The 13564-nt window shown below is 46.9% G+C and overlaps 1 protein-coding gene across 1 annotated transcript in view; it reads left to right on the top strand.

Annotated features, from left to right (window-relative positions):
- The first annotated feature begins 8389 nt into the window (after positions 1–8389).
- LOC147583363 (uncharacterized) overlaps positions 8390–13564 on the top strand; it is a 230523-nt gene continuing 225348 nt past the window's right edge. The window contains exons 1-2 of the mRNA XM_086697052.1: positions 8390–8745; positions 10035–10127. The gene's annotated coding sequence lies outside the window, so the exon portion shown is untranslated. The remainder of the gene's footprint in view (positions 8746–10034; positions 10128–13564) is intronic.

The raw sequence follows: 13564 nt of genomic DNA, 5'->3' as shown, positions 1-13564 counted from the left end.
TTTTTGTCATGAAGTCTTGAAACTGATCTCCCATCACTCCAACTGGGTTTCACTGGTTAGAAGGCAGTCACTAACAGTGTAGTGGTTTTACAAGGAGTGAAGTTTCTTGACTGGACATGCATCACTGTCTGCATCCCCTGGGAAAGTCCAGGAGAGTATGTTGAGCAGGCATACCCCAGAAGCGAGAACAGTGGCCATTTCCAAAATGGCTGTAAGTGATGAACGTCCAGCCTCACTCATTATTAGAAAAGTGAACATAGGACAATGGATTTGTCCACCAAACCAGCAAAAACATTTCACCAAACTCCTGAAACTAGACCCCTTTTGGGGCATTAGAGCTAAGGGCACTTATGTTTCAGTAGTGAGAGGGACCTCAACTCTCTTACCGGAGGGTGATTGTTGCCATGATTTCAGTTGCCATCAGCTTTGATTATGGTGAGAGGTTCTGCTTTTAGAAACCAAAGACAGTGATTAGAAATTTGCACAAAGAATTCATGTAGGCATTTGTGATCTGTGCTTGACTCTAAGAGCCTTCAATGGGACATCTCTTTCTCAGACAGAGAGGATCCATTTCCCCTGGAAGCAGGACCATGATACAACCATTTAAAATGATGGTGTCAGACAGAATGTCTCACACCATTGTCAAAACACTTTAATGGACCATGACCTAGTAAGTGATCTGTTAAGACTTTCTTTTTTCTTTTTTTAATTTAAATGTTAGTTAGGAGGTGCCTAAATGGCTCAGTTGGATAAGCATCCGACTTCAGCTCAGGTCATGATCTCACAGTTTGTGGGTTCGAGCCCCAAATTGGGCTCTGTGCTGACAGCTCAGAGCCTGGATCCTGCTTCTGATTCTGTGTATCTCTCTCTCTCTCTCTCTTTCTCTCTCTCTCTGTGCCCCTCTCCCACTCATATTCTGTCTCTCTCTCTCTCTCTCTCTCTCTCTCAAAAATAAATACACATTTAAAAATTTTTCTTAAATAAAAAAAAGTTAGTTAACATGTTTTCAGAAGTAGAATTCAGTGATTCATTACTTATATATAACACCCAGTGCTCATCACAAGTGCCCTCCTTGATAACCATCACTCATCTAGCTCATCTCTCACCCACCTCTGTCCATCAATCTGCAGTTTGTTCTCTATCATTAAGTGTCTCCCTTTCTTCTCCTCCCCACCTTCCCATATGTTAAATTCCATGTATGAGTGAAATCATATGATGTTTTTCTTTCTCAGATGACTCATTTTGCTTAGCATAATACATTCTAGTTTCATCCACGTGTTGCAAATGGCAAGACTCCATGCTTTTTGATGGCTGAGTAATATTCTCATCAAGATAAAAAGCATTTGCACAGTGAAGGAAACAATCAACAAAACTCAAAGCAGCCTGCAGAATGGGAGAGAATATTTGCAAGCGACATATCTGATAAAGGGTTAGGATCCAAAATCTAGACACGACTTATCAAACTCAACACCCAAAATTCAAACAGCCCAGTTATGAAATGGGCAGAAGATATGAATAGACACTTTTCCAAAGAAGACTTCCAGATGGCAAACAGACACATGGAAAGATGCTCAACATCACTCATCATTAGGAAATGCAAAGCAAAACCATGATGAGATTCCACCTCACACCTGTTAGAATGGCTAAAATTAACAACAGAAAAGACATCAGTTGTTGGTGAGGATATGGAGAAAGGGGAACACTCTTGTGCTGCAGGTTGGAATGCAAACTCGTGCAGCCACTTAGGTATGGTTTATTTAAGGAAAATGTTAGAGAGTATTCCTTCTATGGTTACTTGTTGTTCTCATTTCTGTGTACTATTTAGGGCACTGTCATCAGGTGAAGATTATTCTTTATGATGATTAGAGTAAAAAAGGTTGACAACCAATATAAATGGATATTTAAAGATATGGACTTGAATTTACCCTGTTAAAATGAAAACAATACAATAACAAAAACAAACAAAAACAAAAACAGTTTACTCAACCAAATAACCTAATTCACATTGAGATTCCACTCTGAAAATAATGTTCATATGTAGAAAAATAACCTAGGCTGTGATTGCCTTCGAATGCCAGGATTTTTATTTTCTTCCTTATCCTTATTTTATCTTTCTAAATAGCACATCAAGCTACTGGAAAATGTAACATGGTTTGTAAGCTGCTTAGAGTTTGGATTCAGGATCCACAAGATAGTGTGTGCCAAGGTTAGGCAAGGACCTTAGGCAAGGACCATCTCCTCCTGCAGTTCCATCCTGGTCATGGAAATGTTGTGGTGAAATGCTGGCTTCCAGGCTGAGATATTCCCTGTTGTCCACCTGGACAAATCTATTCTTTTCTCAGACCTCGATGGCAGGTCCACCTAGTCCAGGCTAGGATTAGGAAAAGGACCCAGGAGGCACTGGGAGTTGAACTACCAGCAGCACAGTGGTCTCCAAGGTGGGCTGGGTTGAGGTCTGATACCAGTCAGGCTTAAGGTTTGAATTCCAGAGCCACAGGATTGTGTGGACCAGGGTTAGACAAAGTCTTGGGATCCCCTCCAGCAGCTCTATTCCAGCCATTGAAATGTCATGGCAATATTCTGGCTTCCACACTGAGATATTCCCCATTGGCCACTGGGACAACATCTATTCTTTTCCCAAACCTCCATGTGGGCCCCCGTAGGACCAGAGCACTGCCAAATGTTCAGGTTAGGTCCCAGGAGGCACCAGGGCCTAAAAGCTCAGTAGTGTAGTGGTCTCCCCAGAACACTGAGTTGAAGGCACGTGGTAGGGTACGGGTCAGGCTTAATCTTTGGGTTCCAGGGCAGGTCTTATCCATGGCAAAGCTTAGATTTGCCTTCATGATGCCCTGTGAGCAGTTCTTTCCCTGCTTTGGAAATTGCATAGCGATTTTCCAAATCCCATGTTGAATATTCTTGCACTGTTTGTGGACCCCAAAACTGTTCTGCTCTTAGACCAAGGAATTGTACCCCAATCATGAAAGAGCATTGGCTAGTGTTATGGTTAGGTCCTGGAAGTTTTCAAGTACAGAACCATACTAGTCCAGTGATCTCCCAGAAGGCATATTTGAGTGCGACTATTAGTGTGCTGGACAGGCACAGGATTTGGGTTCAGTGGATGGCCCCATTATGTGTTCCATGCTTAGCACTTTGCCCCACTTTCAGGCTTTAGAAAACCCATGGTCAACTCCAGTGTTACTCGCTGAGTATTTCAACACCCATCATGTGGTCCAAATCTGTTCTTTTGGTAAAAGGTGGGCCCTCTTAGAAGCAGAGCCATGGCTAACGTTAAGGATGGCTCCCTGGAAGTGCCAGAGACACAAACAACAACAATGTGGTCATCTGCCTTGAAGGCTGAGTTGAGGGTGCATGGTTGGGTACATGTCAACTTTTGGGTTTAAATACAGGAGCCAGAAGATTTGTGGGCCAAAGTTATGTAAGGTCTCGGCATCATCTCGTGCAGATCCACCCCTCCTTTGAAAATGTCATGGTGAAATTCTGACTTTCACCCTGAGATATTCCCCATTGGTCATTGAACCTAAATCTGTTCTTTTTGCACATGTCCATGTTGGGCTCCCTTATGGCCAGAGCCTTGGCTGGGATTATCATAAGGTCCCTGGAGGCTCCAGGGGCTGAAACCCCAACAGCACAGAGTTCTCCCTGGGGACTGTGGTGAGGGCGCATGTCAGGGTGTGAGTCAGGTTTTGCCTTTGTGTTCAAGGACCAGCCCAAGGTATGTGTCAGGCTTAGCTTTGGCCTCAGGATCCCCCTTGGGAATCTCCATCCCTGTTTTGCAAATGGTCTGATGAGTTTACAAGTTCCGTGCTGAATAATCTTGCACTGGTTATGGGCACCAGATCTATTTTCTATTCTCAGACCTACAGATTGGTCCCCCATAGGGAAAGAGCCTTGGCTAGGGTCAGGGTTAGGTCCAGGAAACTTCAGGGACAGAACCTACACCAATACAGGGATTTCCCAGGAGGGGTGAGTAAGTGCACCTGTTAGGGTGCGTAACAATAATAGGCTTTGGGTGCAGTGAACAGCCAATTGTGTGTTCCAGGCTTAGATTTAGGCACTGGATCCCCTTTGAAGCTCCATTCAGGGCCTGGAAATCCCAAGGTCAAATTCAGCATACCTCACTCAATATTTCAGCACCCATCATGAGTCCCAAGTCTGTTCTTTTTTCAGACCTAGGACGTGATCCCTCTCAGAAGCAGAGACATGGCTGGGGTTAGGGTTGGCTCACAGGAAGTGCTAGGGGCACAACCACCAACAGTGCCTTGAATTTCCTGGAGGGCTGAGTTGAGTGCTCAAGGGAGGCTGTGGGTCAGGCTTAGTCTTCGGGTTCAAGGGCCAGCCTATGATGTGGGCCAAGCTCAGGTCGGGCTTCAGGATCCCCCTTGTGCAGCTCCATCCTTCCTTTGGATGTGACATGGTGATTTCACAACATCCATGCTGAATAATCTGCATCTGTTATGGGCCCCATATCCATTCCTTTCAGACCTGCAAATTTGGCCCCCATAAGGAAAGATCCTTGGCTAGGGTCAGGGTTATGTCCCAGGAGGTTTCAGGGACAGAACTGATACCAGTGCACAGATCTCCCTGGAAGGCTGAATTGACCATGCCTGATAGAGTGCGGGAGAGGCATGAGGATTGGGTGCATTGGACAGCCAATTTTGAATGCCAGGCTCAGCATTTTTTGTAAACATAACCCAATTCTTGTCCTTAATGAAGAACTCTTGCCTTAGGTATATCAAGTTTAATGACATTGTTTATTATCCATCAAGATCTTCTCAGGGTCTATACAAATTCAGTCTTTCAGAGTACTATCTCTGGCTTGGAGATGTCCAATGTGGATCAGCCCTTGTGACTGTGGGACAGGTTGAGCCAAATGAACCCTGACCTTCTGGTTTCAGGACTACTTAGACATGTAGAGCCATAGGGCCTTGGCAGTGGTCCACCCGAGACCAGTTTGTTTGGAGGCTGGACCAGACAGTATTAGAAGGGAGCTGGCCTCCTTGCTGCACCTAGGGGACATGAAGAAACACATCTCCATGCCATATTGGTTTCACTCCCATTGTGGAAATATTGAATGCCCTTTGGTCATGGCTGTAGCCATTCCATCACCCTTACTGTGTCTCTGACTCTGCCTTCATTCATGCTTAGGAGCCATGGAGCTGGCACACACTCAGTGGGCTCCTAGGGATGGATGTTGTGTTCTCACTGTCCCGTGCTCAGTGACAGCCATCAGCATCGTATATACCGAATGAGAATAGCCCTCCTATTCCTGAGCTTGGCGCTTGGCTGTTTGTAGCAAGGGGTGGGGGGAGTGTAGACAGCTTGACCCATTGCTCTGCCTGATTGAGGTTTCTTCCCCCTGAAAGGCAGACAGTTCACACAAGAGCAGTAGCTGGTGAGCTGGTGAGCTCCAGAAGCTGGTGAGCCCAGAAACTGCCCTTGACAGGAAGTGGGCACCAATGCCTCTCTCCACACTTTGGAGCCACATCTGGGGCACCTCCCAGCTAAAACACTGTCAGAGCTCACTCCAGTCAATGATGGAGAAAGCAAGAAAGGCAGACCAAGTCCCAGGGCTCTCTAGGTCCTTCTGAAGGAAGAAGTCAGGCCTGGTGCCAACACAGCTCCCAAATGGAGATTCTAGGGAGCATATTTCCCTAAGACCTCTGGTGTTTCTTCTTCTTCCCACAGCCATGTTACCAGAGCTCTTGCTGGGCACTCACTTTTCCATAGAATTCCCCTTCCAATCTTTGAAGAGTTCTGGTTTTCCTTATTCGACTTCACACATCTTTGCTCCTTCTCTAAAAACAAGGTTCTTCCCACAATCCGTTCAGAGTCAATGTCTCCAGGTCCTATCCTCTGCCTTCCACCTGGGAGTCTGGTCCAGTCCTTGTGACTGGTGGAGAGATTTTGCCACAGGGCTCCTATTCAAAAGCCTTGTGACTGGCTTTCAGAAGGATACAGCCATTCAGGGCATTTTTAGCAGCCAAGCAAAGGATGTTTCATATGTAGGCTGGGCCAGAGGTCTGGCCAGGGAGCTGGTATCTTTCTGGGCTGAGGGCAAATGAAACAAGACATCTTCTTTCCAAGTGTATCCCCATTCCCACTGGAAGTGTTGAGCTTTGGCTCTCCTTGCATTTCCTTTTCCTTTCTGTATCTTGATAATTTTTTCTCCCTTAGGAGCCATGGGGCCATGACTCACTCAGCTGGCACTACTGGGTAGGCTGCAAACTCCCACTATGCTCCTGTGCTAAGTGAGAGCTATCAGGCTTTGTTCTACCAAAGGAAAGAAAGCCTTTACTCCCTTGGTGCTTGGTGGTTGGCCTGCTGTGCTATGTAAGGTAAAGGGGAGCCAGCTTGCCTGACTGACCTGGACGATTGAGTTTTCTTCATTCTGAGAAGCAGAAAGTTAGCACATGGGCAACATGAATGGGAGGGGGTCAGCACTAGAAGAGCCCTTGCCAGGATGGAGGGAACCAAATCCTTGTTCCAGAATCCTGAGCAAGAGCCAGCAGAACCCAACAGCTACAGCTCAAACACTGCTGCCTCGCTCAACTGATTGAAAAAGGGGGAGGGATACCCAAAGCCATAATTCACTGGTTCCTATGGAAAAAAATGCAGGCTTCTTGCTGACAGGGCTCCCAGATGTAGTCCTTCAGAGGCTTCTTTTGTCCTAAGCCCACGGGCATTTCTTATTCCGGATAGAACTTGGTTGAGAGGAGACTGCACTGGGTACTTCATTCTCAACATTCTCCAAATCTCATGCGTGATGAAGAACTCTCGCAGTCTGTGTCTCCATCTCCACCACTTACCCCTTTTTGTGAAGAAACATTCTGCATATAATTTATTCAGAGCCAGTTTCTTAGAGCAATGTCCTCTTGTTTCAGCTTGGGAATTTGGTGGTATCTTTGTGATGTTGATATAGGTATTGCTTTGGGTCCTTCTTAATTTCATTTTATAATTACGTGGCCACCCCCAAACCTAAGGTGTGTAAAGATGCCCACGGAGAATCCTTGAGGGTAGTTTAAGCCAGTGTTTAGGGGAGGATCCTGCATCCTGGGTGGGACAAGAGGAAGGGATGTTAGAGATATCTCCTTCCTCAATTAGACCTGTGCCCATTTGAATGGAGAACTTTGGCCTTGTAGTCATTCCTCTCCCATTGCTGCTTTTCTAACTTGCTCTCTGTTCACACAGAAAGACAATGTGGCTGTCTATACCCAGCCATGTTCCAAGGATTGGAAGTCAGTTTCAGTCAGTTCCTGAGCCAGTGGAGGACTCTCAGAGTCTGATGTCTCAGAGAACAAGTGACCCTCATGTCCTCAAACTCTTCTTGCTTAGCGGGCTATTATAGGAATAGTGAATAACTGCTCTTCTTTTGAATCAAGGGATTCCCTGGAATCCTTTCAGAGCCAGTGTCTCAGAGTCATATCTTTTCCTATTAAGCAGGGAGTCTGGAACAATTTTGGTGAGTGTGCAATAGGTTTGGTCACAGGGGCTTTGGGAGTTGTGTTTCAGAATTTGTAGACATCGCCAGGCCTAGAGCATTTGCAGGTGCCCACTGGAAAATGCTTGTGCGTAGGCTAAGCCAGAGGTTTTAGGAAGGGAACCATCCTACTATCTGCATCAAGACTTAATTAAGAAAGATATCTCCTTTGCAGATGGATCCTATTGTCTTTGGAGATGAAGAACTTTGGCACTGCTTGTACTCATACACATCCCATTGCTGATTTTCTAGCTAGGTCTCAGTTCATGTTCCAGGACCATAGGGCTGTTATTAACACAGCCATGACTGTATGAATGGTGCCAGGTTCCCAGTCAGTTTCTGTAAATTGAAGGTTCTCTGGGTCTAATATCTAAGAGGAAACCTGGCCCTTCTGTCCCTGAGCACATGGTGTTGCTTAGCTGGCTAGTGTATGCACAAGCATCACTATCCAGTTGCCCTCCCTCCCCTCACTAATATAGATCCATTCATTTTGAAGAACAGGCAGTTTTCATGTGGGCATGATGCTCCAAGATCTGATCACCACATAAAGTCCCCTTGGATGGAATCCTGTACCGTGTACTGCTTCCAAACACTTACCCATCGGCTGGGAGTACATCCCTGCTACAGCTGTATCACCACCGCCCCTATGTCCTGATGGCAAGGATAGAGCACATAAGTAGAACCAGGTCTTTCCCTCTGATTCTGAAAAACAAAATCGGAAGGCTTCTTGATGACAGGGCTTTCAGGTGGAACTTATACATGGCACTGTTGGCCAAATCCTGCTGGTGTTTCTCTTTCCTGAGTCAGTCAGTGAACTGGGGAAGACTGTGCTAGTCACATAACTTCCTATATTAACTCATTCTTATCTCTGATGCAGACTTCTTGGATTCCCTCTATGTGTTTTCACCCCTTTGCTCTATTTTAGTGCTGAGCCCATGCTGGGGTCCATTCCATGTGATTGTCTTACTGTCATATCCTGGGCTCTCCACTGGGGTTCTGGTCCATTTATTGTGACTGTGGCATATGTTGTCCCAAAGGGCCCCAGGGTCTTTACAGGATAGACTTCCCTATATGCTTGTTCATCTCTGCATGAGTCTCAAACTCAGGTTTCTGGCCAAGTAGGCCTATGTTTTTCTTTTTGTTTTGCCACGAACAGATCCTCAGAGCCTCTTGGGTTTTGAAACATCTTGAAAAGACAAGAATAACTATAAAATGGGAAGTTGTTACAGTATCTGAATGATGCTCAGGTCAGTATCTATTTATTTAAAACCAGTGCAACCTTAGTAATATGGGAATAGACAAAGCAACCCTGTTCTAGTTCGTTCCTCTGCATTTCTCCAGGCATACTGCACACTGGCCAGCATCTTGACTAAGTATCTCCTCACATAGTTTATTCCTGGTCCTCTTACACATCACAACATGCATATCCACTTCATGTGAGAGTAAACATGTGAAAGCACTTTAATCCTCCAAATGTGGGCTGGGAGAGGTGAACTGGTAAGGAGGCAAACACTAAGTGTTGCCCTAATGGGTTCCACCCTATCTGCCAGGCCCTGCCTTCTGCCACTGTCCTTGGGGCTGTTGTGGAACTAGTCCTGCCAGCCAGAACTATCACTGTTGTTACTGTTGAGTATGTTGAAGGAGGACAGTACTGCATAGGCCAATGCCATGGCTGCCACACCATGACCACAGAGTGGCTTTGCTGGGCCACTGAGGCTGCTATGGAACTGCCTGATGCACAGCGTTGTTCATGCCTTGGCACCTGACCCAGAAACCTCATTGTGGTGGTGACCTGCACCCACCACTGATGCCTGTGGTCCTGCTGACCCCTCTGTGCCCCCAGATGGAAGGTAAATCCAAGTCTGAATAAGTGCAAGTGCTGCCATTAGCAGTGGCTGGGCTGCCTTGCTTGCTTGCCAGTGGAAGTGGGCTGCCCACTTCCAACATGCACAGGCTTGTGTGAAAATCTATGCCTGGGCGCCGGTTGAGTTAGTGACAGCTCCAACACTCCTAAGTCTAAACAGGTACATAGTTCGACATAGAACCATGGGAAGCAAGTGTCCATTATGAGGGCCAATATTTCCAATGGGAATGGGAACAATCTGGAAAGGGGATGTGTAACTTCATGTCCCCTCAGCCAAGAAAGGAGGCCAGCTCCCTTCCCAGTCCTCTGGCCTAGTCGAAGTGCAAATGTTCCAACCTGGGTTCTTCCATTTCCCTAGACAGCTGAATGCCTGAATGGTTTTGACACCAACTTCCCAGGGGCCCTGTTACCAAACCTATTGCACAGTCACAAGGATGGGACTAGGATCCCCAACTGAACACCAATTTGCCAGGCTACGTTTACTCGGACTTGTGCAGGGCTGACTCCTTCTTGCACTGCTGCAGGATATGTTAACGTTTCCTCAGCACAGCCTTGTCAGACCCTCCCCTGGGGGAGCTCAGGACCCAGTTGTCGCACCTTGAAGTTTTCTATGGAGTCCTTGCTCATGTCATTCCCATTTTTGTTTCGTGTTCTTTCCATCTTCCTGGCTAGACCTTGAACTCCTAGAGGGAAGACGTGGCTGCCTTACCAGCACTGGCACTATGTGAATGCTCAGATGCTCATTCCCGGGGGCTGACTGAGGACGTAAAGGGATCCCACCCACCAATTAGCAGCTCAGTCATCGTAGCCTAATTTACCTGGGTCATTTTCCAATACTTATTTTATCGTATATCTGTTGAGTCCACTCTAGTCGTAATTTGGGGTGTGAAATCACACTCCAAGATCAAGAGTCTCATGCCCCACTGACTGAAACAGCCAATTTTCATGGATGTAGACTGATTTCTAAGTTATCTTGCAGGTTAACATTTTGTACGTGTATTAGGTTATGCTGAATTACAAGAGAACGCGCCACATTTCAAAAGCATGTCCCCATAGATTTCCTCACATGACAGAGCTGGGTGTGTGTTTAGATTGGAGACTAAAGTCCTTCATGTGATCACTGAGGACCCCAGAGTTCCTCCATTTTACCCTTCTCCCTCCCGAGGATATCAGGTACTTGCACAACCAGCAGCACAAGGGGCGATAAAGGGGAAAGAGAACAAGGAAATGCACCTGGGAGCATGTTATCAGCCTGGTCTAGAGTGCCTAAAATATCCACCTTTTCACTCATTCCTTGTTTTAAAGGCAAGGAAGTTTTAAGTAATGATCTGTGCGAAACTATGTCCCACAAAACATAGAAAATGCATCCCTACATATGCACCAGAAAACATACAAAGGTAATTCCTGAGCTGAAGGAAAATTTTCTCCCTCCGGGACACATTGTATGAAGGAAATAAGAAGAGTAAACATCTATGTGTGTGTTTGTGTGTGATGTCTACTTATTAATGAATATGATGTTTTATCACTATCTCTGAATATCTTTAAGAAGTGAAGGATCATTGACTTTTAAATAGAAGAATTAGTAAAACAATAGGTTAAAAATCATAATTTGTGAGCTTACAGACACATAGTATTAAGATATATGACAGTATCGGGGCGCCAGGGTGGCTCCGTGGGTTGAGCGTCCGCCTTCGTCTCAGAACATGATCTCACGGTTCGTGGGTTCGAGCCCCGCATCGGGCTCTGTGCTGACAGCCTGTTTCCGATTCTGTGTCTCCCTCTCTCTCTGCCCCTTCCCCACTCACGCTTTGTCTCTCTCTGTCTCAAAAATACATAACCATTCAAAAACATTTAAAGAAATTACATTAAGATCTATGCCGGTAGGAATTAAACGACTGGTGGTTGAGAAATCAATGAAGTGCCTCTTAAGATTGATTGTTTTCAAGTACGAAAACTCTCATAAACCACATGACTGCAAGTAGTATAGTGTAAATATTGAAACTGCAGCCCAGTTAGCCAGTTAAATGGAAAGAATTCCACATATCTGTGTTCACTTACACTTCAGCACCCCACTCTTTCTTTCTGGTGAGGTCATGATCTCTCGGTAGTGAGAATGCTGAGAGAGGAAGTTGGAAGGAGCCCCCTTGTGTCTGGGTGCCAGTGACATGGAGGGAGCTATTGTGGGCCTCCATGTTTTCCTAGGTGTCCCCGGTCCAGGAATATTACAGCCCTCCCTAATTCCCCTGCACAAACCGGGCTAGGAGAGGAAGTTCTGGCTGCCGCAACTTCCTGTGAGATGTGGCCTGAGATCTCGACAGAGTTGACCTAAGATCTCATGAGATTTGCCCCTCAAACTCATGACATCTGTCAACAGGACAGAGTTGGCCGTTTGCTCTGAGATTAGAAGAAACACAGAGTGCCCTCAAGGTTCCACAGCCCGGGAGAATCAACGAGGGCTTATTGTGTGTTCAGGGGAGCCAGGTGCTGTGCACTTTCCTTTCCCCCACACCTCCTCACCTCCTGTTTCAATCCCGTCTAGCTTCACAGAAAGCAAGGGCCACCAGGCCAAGTCTTGCCTATTTTAGTGGTGGTTGTTACCCCGGCTGCTCTTGGAACGCTGGATGAGTTGGAAAGGGTGAGCCAGGGACCTCATATCCTTTGGGTGGTGGCCTTGGGTTGTTTGTGGGACCCTGGGTGTTGGTAGCAGTCCACAAAGCAGGAGTGTCCCAACCCTGCCTATTTACACTGCACAAAGGTGACTACACTAAGGAGTTGACGTGCCTGCCCCCTTCTGGCTATATTTGGCCTGACATCTCGTGAGATTTGGCCTGGGGATCTCACAAGATTTGTCAACGGGGCAGAGGTGGCTGCATCTTTTCGAGTCATGACAGATACAGACTGCGCTAAGTGTCCATGGCCTAGGACAGCGCTCAGGGATACTTTTTCTGTGTTCACACGAGTCCATTTCTGGGCACTGTGCTTCACCCCACTCCTCCTCCTCTGCTGTGTCTTGTGCCTCTAGTTTACTGGGAATAACGGGTCAATCTGGTCCAGCAGCCCCTGTTTCTGTGGCCAGGTGTTTCACCCACCACATCTAGGGTGCTGAGACAGACAGGAAATACGAACACGACCCCTCGTGTCTTGATGCTGGTGACATGGCAGGGTCTACTGTGGGACCACAGGTTTTCCAAGGTGTCCCCAACCCAGGCAGAGCACAAGTCGACTTCTTTATCCTGCACAAAAGAGGTTAGGCTACCTAGTTGCCGCTCCTGCCAAGTTCCCAGGAGGTTGGAAAAGATCTTGCCAAATTTGGCCATGGATCTCATGAGATCTGCCCCGAGATCACGGGAGACTTGTCAACAGGGACAAGGTGGCTGTGTTCTCTGGCGGCAAGAGAGACACAGAATGCCCTCAAGTTCCTGCACCCTGGGAGGTGCAATGGCAGGCTGCCTGTGTGTTCAGAAGAGGCGGCTCCTGTGCACTTTGTTTCTTTCTGCACCTCCTGACCTCCTGTTTGCATCACCTCTCATTTAGCATGAACAATATGCAGTCCAGCTGTTACAGCACATACTCGGCACCCAGGAAGAGCCAAGCCACACTCATTCAGGCAATGAGAAAACACTGTTTATGGGGCAACGTTGCCGGCCCAGTGGCGTTCCCTCCAAAGGCTGAGCCCCGCACCTCGGCCTTTGCCTCCTTTTCTGGCGGTGATGTCAGGGGATTGAGAGACAAAAGAAAAATGGGAGGGATACTTATCAGTGGTGCTCCATGGGTAGCTGGTGGAGGCAGGAGGCAAAGAAGATCACAGAAGCTATTAGAAAGCATGGGGAGTATCCAGCCTCAGTCATCAGGCTGGCCCCTTTTATCTTTTTTTTTTTTTTCCCTAGGTTTTCTTCTCACAGTCATTCTTTCCTATTTCAGTAGTCCGTGTTACAGCCACTGCTCCTAGAATGCTGAGAGGCTTGGGGAGTACTGGTGAGACACCTCGGGACACTTTGGTGGTGGTGCCTGGAGACATTTGTGGAAGTCCGGGAGTTCCTAGGTGTCCCCAATCCATGAATGTCCCTGTCCTACACAAACCAGACTAGGTGAGTGAGTTCCCACTCCTGCTGAGTTCCTGTGAGATTTGTCCCAAGATCTCCTGAGAGGTGCAGTTAGATCTCGCATGATCTGGCCTTATATCTCATGAGAATTGTCCCTAG

Source organism: Puma concolor, chromosome A2, assembly GCF_028749965.1.
Source record: "Puma concolor isolate L17-30 chromosome A2, mPumCon1.1.hap2, whole genome shotgun sequence".
Taxonomy (NCBI): Eukaryota; Metazoa; Chordata; class Mammalia; order Carnivora; family Felidae; genus Puma; species Puma concolor.
This window is presented reverse-complemented; position numbering and strand designations above follow the sequence as displayed.